The following is a 21037-nucleotide window of genomic DNA, read 5'->3' on the forward strand; positions in this document are numbered from 1 at the left end:
TCAGTGTCCCAGTTTTCCCACATCCTCTCCAACATTCATCATTATTTGTTCCTGTCATCTTAGCCAATCTGACAGGTGTGTAGTGGTATCTCAGAGTTGTCTTAATTTGCATTTCTCTAATCAGTAGTGATTTGGAATACTCATATGAGTGGATATAGTTTCAATTTCATCATCTGAGAATTGTCTGTTCATATCCTTTGACCATTTATCAATTGGAGAATGGTTTGATTTCTTATAAATTAGGGTCAGTTCTCTATATATTTTGGAAATGAGACCTTTTTTAAAGACATTTTCCAATAAAGTTGTATCTCCATATGTACAGTTATAATTGTAGTTCTCTACATTCTGATGTAGAAATAATTTGATAATAAGCACCATTTTGGCAAAGGGATTCACTAATAGAAAACCTTTTATTCCAATTATTTATTTTTTCTGTGTCTGTCTGATGTAGTCTTGGGTAGACAGGTAGATCTTGGCAGAGAAAACCTGAACCATTTATAGAATATCATACTTCCAGAGCAAGCTGGGAGGAACACTGATTGGAAAATCTCAGCCTTAAATGGGCTTTTTTTTTTTTTTTTTTTTTTTTTTTATTAAGTAAGCCTTTTGTTCAAGTTTGTGTTTTTGATTGCAATCCCACCCCTGGTAGAGATCTTTAGAAACTCCACCTTTACTTATTCAATCAAAAAGCCAAATTATGATGTCAACTCCAGAGCATATATTTCCCCAATAAAAAAATCTGCTCCTAGTGTTTGCTAATCTCTTTAAATTTAGTATACTCATCAATGCTGTAATTCTACTTTATGATGTCTTTCTCCTGGCTACTGCTAAAGAACTTTCTTTTCTCTTGTTCACTGTTAAAGCTTCTTTAAAAAAACAAATAAACAAACACAACAACAACAACAACAACAACAACAACAACAACAACAACAACAACAACAAAAAACAACAACCCTAAAAATCCCTTATGGATTTAGTCCACTCTTAGTAGTACAATAAATTTTTTGCCACTTTATTTGAAGAACTATGCCTACAAAAACTTTTTGATATGAATTAAAATACCAACTTGTAACTCCAATATATTTTGGGGGTCTCACTCCAAATCCCATCATTTTGAAGGCTAACTCCATCATTCTAGTGACCTGATATAGGAAAAGTCTGACTGCATCCATAACCTCATTATGTCTGCTGGTTTTAGAAATAATCACACAAGCACAACACTTTTTTTCCCCTTATTTTCTTACCTTTTTGCTTTAGGAAATGGAATAGAGAACACAAGCAAAGACAGCAAGATATCATTATTTTTGAGTTTATAAGCTAATCCCAATATTTTCTATGTTTTCTTGGAAAAATTATATTTAAGAGAAATTCTCTCATTGTGGACTTAATGCAATACACAATATACAATAACTAGGCTATTTTTAGTAGGATTGACTAAGGATTTTATTATTGTAGTGAATAAACTCCCCTTACCAAGGAAAATTGGCAACTTCTGCAATTCATGTCTACTACTAGAGTCACTAAGAAGTTCATGGTTTATTCACTCTTCCCCTTCTTCCTCATCTTTATCTTAGAACATATTATCTCCTGCCTAACTTCTTCATTAAAATTCATCAAAATAGAACACACATTTTGTTTGTTATTCACTCTCCCTGTCTCTCTTGAAACCATCATATTTTTAAAGAATCATAGTCTTCCTCTTCTATTGAAATTTAACATTTAGGAGGCAGCTAGATGTGTGTGTGATAGAGCACCAGCCCTGAATTCAGGAGGACCCTAGTTCAAATCTGGTCTCAGATAATTAACACTTCCTAGCTGTGTGACCCTAGGCAAGTCACTTAACACCAGCCTCAGGAAAAACAAAACAAAACAAAACAAAAAAAAAAAACATTTAATCAATATATATATATTTTCAAATGCTCATATATATTTAACTTTCTAGGTTTTTGAAGTTCAAAATTTCTAATCAACTCTAGTCTTTTTATAAGGAATTCTTTTTTAAAAAATCTTCTATTTTGTTAAAGATTTATATTCTCCCTCTTTTAATATTATACTCAGATATTATTGTGTATATAATCTATTTTATGTGTATGTGTGTATGTGTGTGTGCGTGCATGTGTGTGTGCTCATATACCCACACATATATATCATAATCTAAGATTATTTTTTTCCCTTTATGGACATTGTTGTCTCAAAAGATACTCATTGCTTGTTAATTAAAATTCAATCAGTCTGAGGTTTAGATTATTAATAACTAATGATCTGTGGAGATCCTGACTAGTTCCCCTCTTTTTTCTCCTTAAGGCCTGATTTCAAAAGCTCAATTTCTTGAAGGATTTTACTGATAATGAGATTGGACTAAATTTCATGTTCAGATAACACCCAGGTGAGGAAGCCATTCTGCTCTATTCCATTTTGGGTGGGCATAAAATTCTTTCAGTAGATTACCTATGGGTGGGGGTAACTTAGAAATAAAAGACACAAAGTTCTTTTGAATAAGCTCAGACCATGTGGTCACCATTATAATTTTAATCATTACAAGTCAAATAACAAGAATTTACTAAGCATTTATTATGCAACAGATATAAGCACCTTTTAGCTTTTCTTTCTCTTTGATCAGAAAGCTATAGACTTGCCCATTAGTCCTGGGAATTTTCCTTTTAAGAGTTCTTTCAGAAAGTGACTATTTTTTTTTTCATTTTTCTTTCTGATTTTAATAAATCTGGACAGTTTTCATTATTGAAATATGATATCCAGGTTTTTTGTTTGTTTGTTTTTTGGGTTTTGTTTTGTTTTGTTTTGTTTTGGTTTTTGTATAACATTATCAATGCTTGTTTTTGACAATAAATAACTTTAAATTTTGTCTTTTTAGCTCATTCAAATTGTTTTGTTCTAATGTACCTTGCCATCAATAATCATAGAATAATGTTAGATATATTTACATTTTCAGCAAGTCCACTATGGCAAATTTTCTGATTTTTTTAATAAGCTATTTCCTTATTTATTTTTTACTTACTTAAAAGAATTATTCTCCCCTTAATTCATTTTCCAGACATTTTAAAAAATTATCCTTACCACCATTATTTTGGGCTTCAATTCTTCCAACTGTTCTTGTTCTTGTGGCAAAGGCACTTTCCCTCACTTCCTACATCCATCCTGAGACTCTGCTTATAATCGGTGGGGGCCTATTAACTTTTTAAGGTTTTTAAGTATCTCTTTCTCTATGTCTTCATAGTTTAGTGATATCATTTCTTTACTCATATATCTAAAACTCATTTCCATGTATGAAACATTTGCCAGGGATAGCTTCTTTTCCAAATTGTACCACTGGATGGGTAGTCAAGATCTATTGTATTTCAACTTCAATTTTTTTTTTTTTTTTTTTTTTTTTTTTTTTTGTTTATGCTACTAATTTCCATCTCCAGGACAGTAGACAGTGTTTTTACTCAGAAAACTGGTAGTTTTTCTTGCCAGATCTCTGAGTTTTTATGAAATCAGGTTTCTACCGTTCAGATTATTACAATGGTATTCCTGATTTTATGCTGTATCTCTGGTGAAGGAATTGTTCCGTTCTTCTGTTCACTTTGTGGATATCCCTAATCATAGCTCTGCAGTATTCTATTTTCCCGCAGACATCATTGGACAAGGATTTATTGTTGGCTGTTCAAACTCATGTCTTCATGTAAAGTTACTGTTTCAGGCTTCTATTTCCACTCCAATAATATTATAGGTTAATGTTCTAATTCAGGAGTCTTCCTTATTCATCTGACTTCCTACTGCTTTTGTAGATGTGATCTCTATTTCATTGCCTACAATTTATGGCTGTTTGTAATGTTCTTTGTTGGTTTTCTTGGGGTGTCTGGGAGCAGCCTTCGTTTCAGTTCAGTAATCACGACAAGTACAGCCAGTTTTAAAGTCCAAATACTTTATTATTTCCTTCTTGGGGCTGGACTAGCTTTCTTAAATGTCTATCTCTTTCCTTGGTTCTGAGAGCTTGAGCTCCTGCCTGCCTTCTCTGGCTTCTGAATCTCCCTGAATCCAAAGGTTTGTGCTTCTGCCTCCAGCCACCACAAAGGTGGATGATGGAATGAATCCATCCCTCACGCTCTCAGGAGAACCACCAGGAGTCTGACTGAAGATGGAATGGATGCCCAGTCCTTGATGGCTGTTATATACTCCATTATCCTGGGTATTTTATAGAACTATATTAAGTACTAAGTACATGTATTGAACTAGAGTACTGCTAAGCATCATGCTAAATAACTATTGTCTTTATCAATTCCACCTTTGTTTCAGTTCAGAGTTCTGGCTTATAACAGCTATTGTTCTATTTAATGCTGGATTTCAAGAAGGTGTGTACTTTAATTATTTTTAAAATAATTTATCATTATTCACTTTGCTCTTATTTTTAGATTATTGCTGGTACATATGTGGAGAATTTGGACTTTTCTATGTTCTTTCACACTATTTTAACTTGAAATCTCTCTGATTTTACTGTTAAGTTTGTTCAATAAGGTTTGGGGAAAAGAAATTAACTGAGATCTGAATTTGAATTTATGCTCTATTACTGACTATCTATTGGCATTTTGCAAGTCACTTACCTTTCTTAGATTCATTTGTCTCATCAATAAAGTGAGAGGATTGGATTACCTGACTTTTAAAGTCCCATCTACCATTATATTTATAATACTATGATTATATAACTTCCCAGTGTCCTGAACTTATATTCTATTTTAGAAGAAAAATTTAAAATATTAAGTTAGTTTGTAAAAAAAATTTTTATAAAACATCATTAGATATTTCAAGAGATATCAACAGAGAAATCAAGAGAAATAACAAGTATCATAATTCAATAAATTAAAATCAAAAGTAAATCAGAAGAAAACTATAACTTTGAGATAAACTTTTTATTAACCATTCTGAGAAATTTTGGTTGGATAAGTTCCAGTTTACTAAATAGTGACTTGTGATGAAGGTTGAAACCACTTTTCCAATGGACATATGTATTGCCTCCTACAACTAGATTATTCTTTAAAGATAAGGATTGTGACTTCTCTCTTTTCTATATCCTTCCTTTCCCTGAATCATTTGATCAGCTTTCTGCACATAAAGGATGCTGAATAGGTGATTACTTATGAAAAAAAGACTTAACATAGATGTGTGTACAAGGTTCTGCTATATTTCAAAGGTTAAGAAAAATTTCCTCACTTCTGTCAGTAATCATAGGATCGCTGCCCAGCCTTTGTTACTGACTAGATTTAGGATGTGTCTTTGGTGATGAACTATCCTGGGCAATAAATTTTCTTCCCAAGGGCTAAGAATTCTACTACATGTCTTTGGTGTTATTCTGTTGTTTCAGCCATACCCGATTCTTTGTAGCCCTACTTGGGGTTTTATTGGAAGTGGTTTGCTATTTCTTTTTGTGCCACCTAGCTGTCCACCATCATACTTGTAGAGATCCACAAAACACCTCCATATCAAAGAGACGCTTTACACACAAAATGCAATGAAGAAACCAAAGTAGTCTTTTTAGATTACTTTAAAATGACCTTTCTTCAGCAGATCAAATGGGTTTCTCTTATAAGAAAGAGCTCTCAGTGAAATTGCCTTCCAACATTACTTTAAACTCCTATTGACTCAGAGATAGTAGAGTATATGATATTTTTTCACTAAGGAAGGTCCTAAATTCTTTTTAATTTTAATTGATTTTTATTAAAGTTTCTTTTAAATTTTCAAACATATGCATAGATAATTTTCAGCATTCACCCCTGCAAAACCTTGTGCTCCAAACTTCTTTCTCCTCCCTTCCTCCAACCCTGTCCCTTAAATGGCAAATAATCCAATATATGTTAAGCATGTGAAATTTTTCTATACATATTTCCACAATTATCATGCTGCACAAGAAAAATAATTTCAAAAAAAGAAAATAAAATTAAATGAGAAAGAAAATTAAATGGAAGCAAACAACAACAAAAAGTAAAAATATTATGTAGTGATCCATACTCAAGTCCCCACAGTCCTCTCTCTGGGTGCAGATGGCTCTCTTCATAAGATCATTGGAATGGGCCTTAATTATCTCACTGTTGGAAAAACAAATTCATCAGAATTGATCATCATATAATTTTGTTATTAATGTAAAGAAATGTTCTCTTGGTTCTACTTACTTCATTTACAATCAATTCCTGTAAGTCTCTCCAGGCCCTCTGAAATCATTCTGCTAATCATTTCTTATAGAACAACAATATTCCATAACATTCATATATCATAACTTATTCAACCACTCTCCAACTGATGGGCCTCCATTTAGTTTCCATTTTCTTGCCATTACGAAAAGGGCTGGTCCTAAACTCATTATCATGAAAATCATTCCTTATTTTCTGCACATACAAGAGAATATAATTTCCTTTCAGGCATCTGCATATCTCTGTGTATATATTTGGATTGGAAATATTTCAAAATAGACCTTAACATGGTAAAGTAATAGATACTCCAATGATAACTTGACTTCGGGTTAGCCTTCCTTGAATTTCATGTCTCATGATTCTAAAATGTCTGCCATATCCAACCACTAAAAGTCATATCATTAAGGAAAAGTTGAATATAAAATATTGAGGCATTAGAAAGAAAATGATCGCTAATAAGAAGGTAACCAGAGTAAGATGGAATATAGAGTAGTTGAAATATACTATTTGAGTGGATTCACTTTATAGAGAATTTGAGGAAATGTCAAACTACATATCCAGTCACTTCTGGAAGCCAGATAGGTTTATGGTCTTGTTTTAGAGGTACTTTTGATAGTGCCATTGAATTTCCATGGAAAGATGAGGGTCCCCAAGGAAAATCTGACATATCATCCCATGATATATCATTCCAAACCCAAAATGTCATATGTCAGAGGAGAGCTAAATACCATGTAATTCTCTACTGAATCATTCATCAATTCTTTGTCACTGTCACCAAGAGATTAGGTGCCCAAGAATAGGAGAAATGGTATCATTTTGAACCATATAGAGTATCTGTTATGTCAGGCAAACCACAGCAAAATGAATGAATATTTTAATAGCATGCTCTTCCTATTCTAAAACACATGCCCTACATACTATTCACATGTTTTATTAGAGTCACATTTTTTTTATGAAACTATTCCTATTTCAGCTGTGAATCAATGGATTTTTTAAAAGTGCCACAAAATCCTCTGAGTACAGAATGTTTTTCATATTAGGAAAGAAGGCCTATATATATATATTAACTGAATGGTGATCATTTAATTAAATATTTGAAGTTTTTTCAGTGCATTGCAAATCCTCCCTCTTCCTTCCCTCCCTTCCTTTCTGTTTTTCCCTTCCTCCCTCTCTTTCTCCCTTCCTCTCTTACTCCACCCTCTTCTCTTCTCTTCTCTTCTCTTCTCTTCTCTTCTCTTCTCTTCTCTTCTCTTCTCTTCTCTTCTCTTCTCTTCTCTTCTCTTCTCTTCTCTTCTCTTCTCTTCTCTTCTTTCTCTCTCTTTCATGATAATGTATACTTTATAAAAGTAAATGTGATCATATGGGACAGTTTAACTTTATTTTGATATTGTTGATATTTATCTAAATTTGGTGCAGTAGAAAGAATATCAGAATTAATTAGCTGAATTTGCCATTACTGAAATTTAACTTGAATTCTAGTTTCATTGTTTGCTGCTGTATGAACTTAGATGCATCAATAAACTTCTGAGTCTTAATTTCCTCATCTATAAAAAAGGAAGTCTAGCTTAAATATCCTCCACAGTCTCTTTTGACTGCAAATTTATGAACCTATAATCTTCATTGTTCAATTTTTATAAGAGAGGATGAGAAACTTAAAATAAGTAAATATAATGTGATTAGTTACCAAGGTTGAAAGTGCTTCCCATTGCCATTTAAAATAAATGTAACCAGAGTCTGTAGTTCCCACTCTGGTCAGATAACTGAGGAAGTTATTTCAGCATTGATCCAAAGAAGAAAGTGCCTTATGATAACTTTATCTTCTTTTATTTCATAATCTTCTCCTCCTTTTTCTAATCCTGAGATGGTCACAAAATAGCATTTTAAAAAGAAACCTCAATGTAGCAAAATCTGATTTTAGTCTGAAAATGTAGTTTAAACTGCACTAGAGAAGTAGGTGCTTTTTCTTTATGTTTGATTTCAATAGGCAATTCTTTTGCTATTTCCCCAGTATATACAAACATCTATATTTCCATGAAATATGTTCAATTATATTTTAGCAGGGAAAGGAATTATTTATTCTTTCAGTTTTCAAAAACCCAGTATATAGACCACAGAATCAATTTCAAAGGAAAATTTTTACATAAAAATAATCAAAATTATTTCAATATATCATCACAATAAATTTTATATTAATAGAGATTTGTAGAGGACCTATGTTCAAAACCAGTCTCAGATACTTAACACATATATTGTTGTGGGACTATGGGAAAGTGACTTAATTTCAGCTAGCTCACATAAATTCTATTTATCCTGAAAAATTTGCATAGAATTTCCATAGCACCTTCTGTTTTCCTAGTCATCACCTTAACATACTACTACCTACATTCTAGCCATCATTCTCACTCTCCCACCTCAACCTTGGACTCAGTTTCTTTGTCTTCTGGCTCAGATGGTGGAGGTTATCTTGCCTGGCATCAGGCATCTATACTTTCAGGCCCTTTCCCATTATATTCTATATGTAAAATACCTTCCTTTCCAAATCCTCTTAATATTTTTTACCACAAGTAAGGGATCTCTGATTCAGTCAACTGACATGAGTTATCCAAAGCCACAAGGAGAGAACCCAGGTCTTCTGACCCCAATTGCTATACTCATTCCTCTAAACTCACTCACTCACTCTATCTATCTATCTATCTATCTATCTATCTATCTATCTATCTATCTATCTATCTAATCTATCTATCTATCTATCTATCTATCTATCTATCTATCTATCATGGCTGTCTCTCTTTTTTCTATTTTTCATCTACCTAATATTTACAAATTTACATGTTTTATTTACAAAAGGAAGTATGGTCTGTCCCTAATAGAATGTGCTCTTCTTGAAGGTAGAGATTTTCTTTCTTGTTTATATAATTCTCATTATTTTGTACAGGGTCTGAAGCACAATAATGCTTAGTAACTATTCCATTATCTATCTATCTATTATCTATCTATCTATCTATCTGTCTATTATCTCCATCTCTATCTCTTTTGTTTTTCTGTCTCTGTCTCTGTCTCCTTTCTCTCTCTGTCTCTGTCACTTTCTTTCTCTCTTTCTTATTGTTTGTCTCCCTTCCTCTTCTTATTATCTGATATATCTCATTTCTCTATCCTGGGACCCTTTCTCCTCTTCTTGGCAATAACATCAATCTAAGCTAGATATACATGAATACAGTAAATGAAATCTTGACAAAATAAGACATGCGTTGAAATCCTACTCTTACTTACAATGGGAGTATAACCCTGAATAAGTCATTTAAATTCTCAGTTTCCTGAGAAACAGGCTAGAAATTACATAGAAGGTGCCAATTTTTCAAAGATATTTTCCCCAACTAGGATGTCCCTATACTAATGAAGTTACAAATCTAGATCCATCTTGATTTTATTTAATTTCTAGATACTTAAACCAACAAGTACTTCTATGGTTGCCTTCTTACCCTCACTTGTATGGAGAAATTTTTGAATAAATTGCTGGTTCACTTATTAATACTAAATAAACAACAAAAGTCAATATATTCGTGAACTTGTCAGCATGTATACTGCTTCCACTATTGCAGATCGTAACATATACAGATTTGTATATTTGCATATGCAAATATATTCAAATGTATGTAGTTGTCTGTGTTTATATATATGTATATATATATATGTTGGTATATGAGTATATTGTTCCTGTATACATTCAAGTGAATGTATATTCTTCTCATAGAATATAAACTTCTTGAAAACAGCAACTTTACTTATTTTTTTCATTTCTATCCTCAGAATCTAGCACAGAAACTGACACATAGTAGATATAAAATCCATATGGACTGATGAATTAATTAATTAGATATAGAAAAGCCAAGGTAGTTCTTGGAATGACAGTCTACAAGAGGCTTTTACGATGTTTTTTTCTTCTCTCTTTTTTAGGGGACCAAAATTTGAGCTTGCAGTATAAAATAACAAGATCAACAATAGCAGATGGGAGCTACAATTCTGCACCTCTAGCATTTTTCCTGACACTTAAAAATAGCTAGAGGCAGCCAGCCTGATAAGGCACCTGCTGTTAGGCAGTATTTGCCACTGAAGAGTGGCAAACTTCCACCCCCAAAAAAAAAGTCTTTAGAGGGCTTTACTAGCCATCTTTTTCTGATCAGTTAGATCCAAATGTCATCTGGCCAAACAAAATCAAGAGACTTTGCCTTTAGCCTTAAAGGAAACATACCTTATGGTAAACCTATACATTTTTTGTGACTTATCCAAGATTAGCCACAGAGACTTATTCCCATCGGCTGCCTCGCAATGGGCAAGTCAAGAATGGTAAATTGGATGTGTTTGCATTTATCAATGTTTCATCTGTAGACTAGAGAATTTTCTTTTTAATGTTCCATCTTGAAAACAACAGGGGTTTTCTCACATGTGCTCAATAGGCAACAATGTCCTTCCTTTCCCTTCTCCCTATTTTTCTTGCCAAATATCAGCTTCATACAGTGCTTTAAACAAAAGACATATGTTTATATCTGGATAAGAAAATTGTGTACATTCAAAGCATCCTTTTCTATCCTCATGCCATTTGATTATGAGTAAATTATCACAATTTTATCAGCAGTGTCTGCTTTGCTTAGTATAATCCTCATGAATAAATAACTACTTATTGAGAGCCCTGTGGGATCATGAAACTCACCCACTTCTGCAGAAGCTATATGGAATACCTAGAGGTGTGTTCTCTGCCCTCTCTTGAAGGAAGTCAAGCTGAGGGAACATTGAAAAAATAATTCATCCATGTATTTTCATTTCCTAGAACAGCCTTTTCCATAAGAGTGAAAAGATATTCAAAAGAATGAATATATATCTGCCTGTTTAGCAAATGCGCGCACACATACACACACACACACACACACACACAAGCACACACACACACTCAATACAAAAAGAAAAGAAAAAAACCCTGAACATTTCTGAAGAGGACTTTAGTCTGTTATTTCAAAATATTATGCAAACTAGTCTTTATATACATACCTCCTTAAAAACATTAAGACTTAGGAGACAGTGAAAATACCTACTATGGAACTGGAGAAGGAGATTAAAATGCCAGTTATGTGAACAAATAACCTGTAAGGGGATTAAATTAAGATATAAAAGAGCAGTAGAATTTGAACAGCTCAGCCAGGGGGTGAGGGTTAACTGAGTTTTCTGCATTCAATTGCTAACTTAAACGTAGTCTGATTTTTTTCTAACACCAAGGAGTATCTATTATAGGTATTTGTTTGATAATTTCAATTTAGATATTAGTGAACAGATGCCATATATTTAACTTCTTTTAAATTCAGAAGGGTGTAGAGGCTGAACAAGCTTCATGTGTTTGTCACTTTTTATATGCTAACTTTTCATATCAAATTGAATAAATATATATTATCTTCTTACCAGGATAGAAAATTGGGAGACAAAGAAAATTTAGACAAGATAGAGTGCTCACTTTCATAGAATTTCCAAGCTGGGAGAGGGATCTGATGTCTATATAAACGAGAGCTAATTTGTAGTTCTAAAAATCTGGGTTTGATTTTTGGCCTTTAGTAGTAACTAGGCATGTGATTGCTTTACCCTTCAGAATGCTAGTTTGTTGATAAGTTAAAGGAAAATGTTACCTGTTGTAAAGAGCCTCATAGGGTTCCTGTGAAGTTTAAAAGTGTAACATATTTTGCAAACATCTATTTTGCTAATAATAAATATAGACAACTAGTGAGAATCAAAGAAAGTTCATTAAGAAGAATAGATGTGACATTAGTTAATAACAAAAATATAATTTTTCTTAAAATGTGTATTTAATATGTCATAAAAATAACTCATAGCATTTGCATGTCATTGTGGTACTAGTCCCAGGACTATGGGGATTTTTTTCAGTTAATGGAAATCCTTTCAGTGTTCAAGACTAATTCTATTTGCTAATTTCCTTATGGATCTCTCCAGATTCCCTTAGATTAGGAGTTCTTTACATTTTTTTTTTGTGGCAATAAAGCTTTTTAGCAGTCTGTTGAACAGTATATACTCTTTATCAGAATAATTTTTAAAAATTATTAAAACAAAGATGCATATTTTTCTTTTTAAAACTTCATAGACCTCAGGTTAAGAATCCCTGGCTCAGATGAAAGTGTTCTTTTTTCTCTTTAATTTTTTTTGAGAATTTTGCTGGATTTATCTTTGATGATACCTTACAAATTTCTTGTATATGTCCCATAATTCTCCCTCCACTAGATTGAAAGGGAAGATTGATAAAAGTGTTTGAGCTAATTTTTGATGTTGGAGGAAAGTGTCTATTTCCTGAGCACCCAGTACAATGACTGGCATATAGGAGTGGTTGTTTAATAAATGATTGTTGAATTGACTTAAACCACCCAAAGAGATAGGTAAAGCAAGGGCAACATGTACATGGAAAGAGAGTATGTCCATTGAAAAATTTTAAACCATATGCATATGCTGGGAAGATCACAATTATGGAGTCTGAGAATTGATATGTTTTCATAAAGGTGCCTTCCATTCCTTTTCTCCGTCCCCTTTCAAAAAAAAATCATGGATAAAATACATATTTTATTTTTGGAAGAAAGCAATTTCTAGAGCTTGTTACTCTGAGCTTGCTCTTGGCACAGTCAAGTGAACAGGAGTATTTTTAAAAACATATTTCCATATTAGTCATGTTGTAAAAGAAGACTCAGAAGAAATGGGGGAAAACATGAGAAAGAAAAAAAGGGGGAAAATGAAAATACTATGTTTTGATCTGCATTCAATCTCTTTAGTTTTCTGATTACATATGGCACCTCCCAACACAAGTTTATTAGAACAGTCTATAATCACTATGTTGCTGAAAAGAACTAAATCTATCATAGTTAATGTGTGTTCTTCTTCTTACTTTACTTAGCATAAGTTCATGTAAGTCTTTTTAGGTTTTTCTGAAATCTACTGAGCAGGAGCATTCAAACAAAAGGATAGAGTTCATTCTTGTATTAAATAAATCTGGAGTATAGGCAGAAAATTAAATTTGTTCTCCTATCATGCTTTCTATAATGTCCTAAGTCTTGTTTCTCTCATTTTTATTTGTGTTTCATAATTGTCTAAATTTTTACCAAAACAATATTTGCCTAATAAAATGGAAAAGCTCACTGGAATAAATAGAACAATATATGTGATTACCTAAAAAAAGTGTACATTCAGGTTTCTTGTATAAACAATTTTGGTGCAATATACCCATTTGCTGACTTTCCACCAGCCCTATTATGTGTCAGACACATGAATATAAAAGCAAGGAATAAAACAATGATTATAAAGATCCAGTCCTCTCTAAGTTGTCCTTGGGAATTGCCATCTCAACTCAATCCCAGACTAGACTACTTTCCAGACCCAATGCTGCCCTTTTTTATCCTCACAGAGACTGTAGTGAGAACTCAACGGGGCTTGTGAGAAACACTTCAACCAATGAACTCTCTCCCTCAGAATTCCAAAGGTGTAAACCCCCTTTAACGCCCAAACCAAAAGTGTGAATTCTGAGCCAGAGAACTGTCCAGACAACCTGAGTTCTCACCTTGTAATCCTAACAAATGACTACTTACAGAGAACTTATGGTCTTATGCTTATAATATATAGTAAACCTAATATTTCAGTAATGGGGTAGATATTGGAGGATGATTTTTATTTTTATATAATTGCCTCCTTTCAATTAAAAAATCACTAATACTGAAAATTAATCATGATTGTATAAAACTTGTACAAAAATTTAGCTTACTCAAATGAAAGTGAATTTTAAAGGATAAATGTAGACAGCTAGATAACTTACAGTAGTTATTGGAACACGAATCAATATTTCAAAAAACAAAACAAAACAAAACCTCTAAATTTCCTCAGGAATAAATCTAATAAATGGCAGTTATCATCAACTCTAAACATTTTGGGTTTTTAATTGTCATTTTCAAATGTAAAACATGATGCCAGCTTTTTCTACCAGCCAATTAATTCTCAGAACCAATTAAGATTGAAATCATACATAAATAATTTCATACTTATTATTTAGCGTGCAAATTTGCCTCACTCTCTTAGTTCTTTTGAATCCCTTAGTAACTCCTGATTAGTGATGCACCAGTAGTTTCTGATTTTTTAATATTATCAAGCGACTTAAGAAAAAGTTCACCCATTGATTTCACCATAATTTCTATTTAACATTAGCTCAAATTCCCTACAATTTGCTTGGATCTGCAATTGAATATTTGCTTTTTAGTATCTGACTTCACATTGTATTGTGTTTCACCTGTGGCATTCCTCCTTGATAAAAATCATGACACTAATTCAATGTGATGCAATTAACAAAAACTGATTGCTATCACTAAAGTTGCTACAAAAACAGTAGGAGGAGGATATTTATATTACCCAAAGTAAATTTTATTTTGAAAGTTTTCAGTGTTTCCATGAGCATTCCATTACATATGTCTTTAGTGTATCAATTTGGCTGAGGAAATATTATACTTTTCAGATACTGGACCATATTTTATATTTTTAAAAAATTAAAGAGCTTATCCAAGAGATTATGTGATATTTTAAGAATAGACTTGTTCTGAACTGAATTGATTATTTTTACCTTCCTGTAAACATACTCACATTATATGAATGTAAGTTTATAGTAATATAATTATGAAATTTTGTGTTAAGATACTTTAGCCATCTAGATAAAAAATAACTATCATTTTATCAAATTGACATTTTAATAGATTTTCTGCTTCATCAAAACATATGCTTTTGGATACTGTATTAAAAAAACAAAACAAAAGAAAAAAACAAAAGTAAGCTGCAAAAAAGAGAGATGTGAATTGGAGTCTTAAAGAAATCCAATGATATTCACGAAAAGTTTTAGTGGTAAAGCAGCTCCACAATTGGCTGCTTGAAACTAATTAATCTACTCAAACATCTGAAAAAAATTAAATTCCAATTGATTTTTTTGCAACCTTCTACTACATCTGGTAATTTTTTCTGCTTTAGCAGTTAGTGTGCTAACTAATTTCTACTTAGTGCTAACTTTAGCCAACTTTAGCAGGATAACTGCACAAATTGTTGTAACAAATGTATTTGTGAGAATGGATTCTCCCACACTGGCAGATATCATATACCTATAACATTGTTATAGTTTTTCAACAGAGGATAAAGTAGAGAGAAGTGGCAAGAATATGAAACATCTCCAAAATACTTTCCTGAGAATTACAAAACATATGCCCTAATAAGAGGTTTTAGATTCCTGGGTGATAATACAATGCTAAGTGGTGCCTTCTTTAAGTTATGTAGTAATTTCTAAGTAAATATTCATTGGCTGAAAGCACATGCATGAATATATGCAAAGAAACTTTGATGAAGAAATTATATCATGTGTTGATAGACCTAGTCCCCAACATTATACCATGCATTTCTAGCATTGTCACATTTTGATCATATATTCTTAGACCCTAGAGCACTGTGCTACCAACCCAGTAAAAATGGGTGACTATTTAATCTCTAAGACTGGTAATAATATTTATGTTACCCGTCTCAAATGACTACTGGTAAATATCATAAATATAAATATAATTTATAAGGGACTCCAGCCACCCTTACTTATTCCTAACTCAACCTATCTTATTGACCATTGTGCTTTCTTACTGGCAACCTTGTCTAATGTTTATATTCTTCTTCCTCCTCCTACCTCTTGCCCCATTTTCAACTCTCCCTTCCAATTTGTATTTTTGTATTAGAAAATAAACTCCCTGAGGAAAGAGACAGCCTTGTTTTCTTACATTTCTAACCTCAGAATTTAGCACAGTGCTTGGCATATAGTAAACACTACAAATGCTCTGTCTAGAGATCATTCATCTATATGTTAATGTATCTTTGCCTCTATGTGCTTTTCTGTCTTAGTGTGCCTCTATCTTTCTGTCAATCTATTTGTCTCTGTTTCTATGTCTTGGTCTCTGTATTTTTCTCTCTGAGTGTCTCTGTCCCTGTCTCTATCTCTGCCTTTCTCTGTCTCTGTCGCTATCTCTGCCTCTTTCTGTCTCTCTATTACAATAAGACTCATTAATAAGGAATAGATTGAATTTAGTAGTTCAAGGACTAAGCAAGAGTCTGATCCAAGAAGAAGCAAGGGAAGCAGTTTCAACATGAACATGATGGGGTAAACTTTGACTTTACACTAGCAATCTGAGTTATGTGTATTGAAAATGTCTAAGGAAAGGAGTTTCAATTTAAATTTCTAACAGTCCTAAATTATTTTCTCTAGGGGAGGGGGAAAGGGGGCATAAAGGTAATATTATAAGTGATCATATATGTTTATGGCATGATGGGATTCACAAGAAGAAGAAGGAATAATTCTCTAGTGAGGTATCATGGATCTGTAGGATTCTATCAGATGCTTAGGAGAGTAAGAAGCCAACAGAGAGGAAAGAACTGTTTTGACTTTATGAGCTCAAGGATAAGGGTTTTTGTGTTTATGTTTTCTCTAAGGGTAAAATAACTTTATTTTCCATTTGGTGTATTGTTGATCTTAAAGCTTGCAATAGTAGCTCAGGATCTTTTTACCTTTTCTCTAGACACCTAATCAGGAGCTCTGTCCTAAAGAAGCATTGTAGTGCAAATGAAGTAAGTGCTATATTTCAAGTCTGATGATCTGTGTTCACATCTTGGCTTGGTCATTTAGCAACTGTGTAATATTGGACAAATCATTTAACATCTGTGGACCTCAGATTCCTCATCTGTAAAAATGGCGGGGGGTTGGAAAACATCACAGCTCTAAAACTATGATCACATGATAGCTGAGGATGCAAAAGGAAAAGTCTGATTGATATTCCCAAGGAAAACTTTGACTAGAGTCATGAGAAAGACTGACATTTGAGAATTCTCCATAAATGAATCTAGATTTTTGATTCACTTAATTCCTTATTTCTTACATAGTAGTAATGAAACATATTCATATATCATAATTTATTCAACCTTCCCTCAATTGTTGACTGTTCCCTTAGTTTTCAGGAGGTTTTGGCCCCTTTGTCTAGGGATTATTGTCTAGGAATGCTTCCTTAATATCCAGAAGCCTTCTTACCAGAATTCCTACAATTGACATGAGTTTTTGCAGTTCACAGCTTAATTAAAAACTTTCATGATACTCTTACTGCTTCTGATCACTGCCGCCTTAGGAGACTCATGATTCTTTCCCTAAGAAAACATACATTCCATGGAATGCCTAATAGCGTATGTACTTCAAACTTCATCAATTTGGAGGATTCCCCCTGGAAGAATTAAATCTGAATCTCTCTCTGTAGCACCTTTCCTATCTGCATCTCTCAGTCTCTGTTTTTACTTGCCCCTTCTTCTTTTTAAAATTTATGTTTAAAGGCATATATGGACTAGACCCAGGCTTAACTCAATTAATCATATTCATATTTTTTGCTGATGTTTATGTTTCCACCACATGTATAGAAACACCTATAATTGCAGAGCAAAGACTCATCCCTTTACAATTTAGAACGATGTGGACCCAACATAATGACTGAGAATATATTCCCTATTTTTATTTTTATGACACTTTAAGATCATAATACATTTACATTCATATTGCCATGTAATATTCACTATATTCCTGTATGTTGAAGTGTTCAAATGTCCCCATTTCCCCATTGAGTACACTGACTCAGAGTGATAAAGTGCTTAGTACCAGTTGATATCATTAATGAATTAGTAAATTAGTCCATATTCAGACCAACTTTAAATGCAATTAATTTCCACACAACAGCTTTTCCTCTTTGTAGATCCTAAATCTACCATCTAAGGATGATGATTTGACCTTGTTCAAGTTCATATTTGTCCCAAGGTTCTATGTATTTCTTTATAATATATGGAACATAGGTTGTACATACATATATGCATATATATATATATATATATATATATATATATATATATATACACACATACATATACATAGGAAGACACACAGTATATGCAGTCTTAGTGGAATGGATAAGTAGCTGGAATAATTTTCTAGTATTGTGCTCAAACAACTCATATTGGCTTGTGAAATCCTATTTCACAATTTTCATTGTGAGCACTTATATGTCAAAAACACTAATGTATGTATACACACATACATGCAAACACGCATATATTTTTACATTATCTTTTGAAGATGGAACTTTGTTTCAAGGGGAAATCTGGTCAAAGTAGCCTGCAATTTTCCAAAAGCAATCAGAACACCAGAAAATTTTCCCTTCTACTGGTTACAGAGGTATAATCTGAAACTGCATAAATTACTTCTTTACAACATGAAAAAGAAGGTTGGAGCCCCTGTAGCATGCAAAAAATCCTATATTCCCCTTTTAATTCCTCTACCCTCACTTTAACATTGTGATAGAGGAATCAAGAAAAAGATTTTCCCGGCACATTCCTATCCTCCTTTCCTTCTCTCCTTGCCATGCTTTTTTGTTCCCACTCTGAAACAGTAAATATAGCTGGGGGGGAGAGCATCCTCTGGGGTTTAAGATATAACAATAAGTTTTCCAGCAGGAGACCAAGTGATTTATAGTCACACAATCCTTTCTTTTGTTATAACCCAGTTCTTCCATTATAGAACACTCTTCATATAAAGAAGACTATGCTTTGGCCTCACCAGGGCAAAAGTAGGTTAAATGAAAGGAAACTCTGAATATTTCCTGCTAGATTGAGTGAAAAGAAAAAAAAAAGTGGATCAGGATTAACTGCTCTAGCTCAGCTCAATTGCATCACTTTTCTCTTGCTTGTGTGTCTGCCTTCCAGTTCTAGCTCCTCTATCTAAATGCTAAACCAATTGGTGCTGCTGTTATTGCTGTTTGTTCATGCTCAAAGAGGACCATGCCATCAGGGAGTTGCTACCATGACATTAAAGTGAAATAAATTTAAGTGGTGAGTGCTGTACAAGATTTCTTACCTCACTTTTCCCTTCAGAGCCATCTGGCTCTGATCCAGTGGCAAAATGATCCCGGATGAAATGGGGAACCTTGGTCTTTTTAAGGTCTTCAACAGGTCTTAGACCACACTCATTCAGGTAGTAATTGAGGCAAAGAATCCCCTCTGTCATCAAGTCCAAATAAAAAAAAATCTAAATAAATAAATTTGGGAAGAGAGGAACTTCTGGCCAAAGCAGAAATGGTTGCTATTTACATTCAATCTGAGTCAATGTGGACCCAGGCAATGAGCAAATGGGACTTGACCTAGGACCTATTATTGGTGATCCATTAATTAATTAGTCAAGGGATGATTACCATTAGGCTGGCTTATCTCAGAGACTGGATAATTCCAGGTAGTAGAACTTTCTTTTCCTGAACTAAATTTGTTTAAGCAAGAAAGAAAATCCTAAATAATTCCTGTCCTAATCTGTCTTCACAACACCTCTCCTCCTTGCCCCCTTGCCTCACTTCAAGAATTGTTATATACAGCTTTTCTTTTTATATATGGGATTCCCACTGCTTAAAAAAATATTAAGTTGATAGAAGAGCAAAAAGCTTATATGAATTTTACTTTATACATTTTAGAGTAAAAAAAATAAAGAACTATGAGAATTTATGAATGAATGAAAAGTAAGGAAACAAGCATTAAGTGCCTCTTATATGGCAGGCACCACTTTGGTAGGTGCTTTACAACTGTTGTTTTGTTACATTTGATTTTTGTAACGAACCACCTTGAGATAGACACTTTAATTACTTCCATTTTATCTTTGAGGAAACTGAGGCAAACAAAGATGATTCAAACAAACAGCTAGTAAGTATATGGGGCTCAATTTAAATTCAGAACTTCCTGGCTCTAGATCTATGCCACCAAGCTGTTTCTAGTAAAAAACACAAGGTTAGTCTATAACACAGAAGTAAGGCTTTTGTACTATTGAGAATGCTCTGTGAAAGTTCACTTTGGAGAAAGTTTTTGTTGTCAAGTTGTTTTAGTAGTGTTTGACTTTTAAAAAATCCATTTGGAATTTTCTTGTCAGATAATTGTTCAGTTTACCATTTCCTTCTTCAGCTCATTTTATAGTTGAGGAAATCAGGCAAACAGGGCTGTGACTTCCTCAGGAATACACAGTTAGTAAATGACTGAGGCCAGATTTGAACTCAGGAAGATGAGTCTTCCTGATTCTATGCCCAGTGCTTTCAGGAAAATGGCATTTATTCTTACTTTTGGCTTTCTCTGCATTTGACTTCAATAGCACTATACTTTGCATGATATCATTATGATTATGGTGAGTATGATATGTTCACTTAAAAAAATAAGGATTTATATAGCCATAATTGAAGTGTTATTTAAAGACAACTGAGGCTTTGATTCAGGCCACAGAAATTAAGAGGAATAATTTAAGTAGTTTTACTTATGCAGTAGCATAGAAGCAACTAAATTTAGCACTTAGCAAAAATAATTGTTTAAAATAGTTATTCAAAGAGATGACATTATGTAAGTGGATGACTGAGGGATATATTTGAAATGAAGGTGATATAAAAACAAAGTTAAGATTAAAAAATAAACTTGAAATTTACCAGATGGCAGTTTCCTTTTTCATCTGCTGCAATTCAGGTAAACTCTTCCCCTAAAATATCCTTCTCTGCAATAGCTTCGGGGTCTCCATTACAAACTCAAAGAAATTGAGGGGAATTTAGTGATTTTTGCCACAGGCATATTTTGGGCCACTTACCCTGAAAAAACAAAACAAACAAACAAAACATTAGTATGAATCAGGATTCATACATACTCATGATGAAGATGTGATTCTTGGCACACCATCTTAATTGAACACATGGGCTACTTGGCAACAA

At 33.1% G+C, this 21037-nt stretch overlaps 1 pseudogene; it reads right to left on the reverse strand.

The window, feature by feature from the left end:
• The window catches only part of LOC141540681 (myb/SANT-like DNA-binding domain-containing protein 3 pseudogene), a 98396-nt pseudogene extending 79079 nt beyond the window's left edge, over nt 1-19317 (reverse strand).
• Between the last annotated feature and the right edge of the window lie 1720 nt (nt 19318-21037).

This window comes from Sminthopsis crassicaudata, chromosome 4 (genome assembly GCF_048593235.1).
Source record: "Sminthopsis crassicaudata isolate SCR6 chromosome 4, ASM4859323v1, whole genome shotgun sequence".
Lineage (NCBI taxonomy): Eukaryota > Metazoa > Chordata > Mammalia > Dasyuromorphia > Dasyuridae > Sminthopsis > Sminthopsis crassicaudata.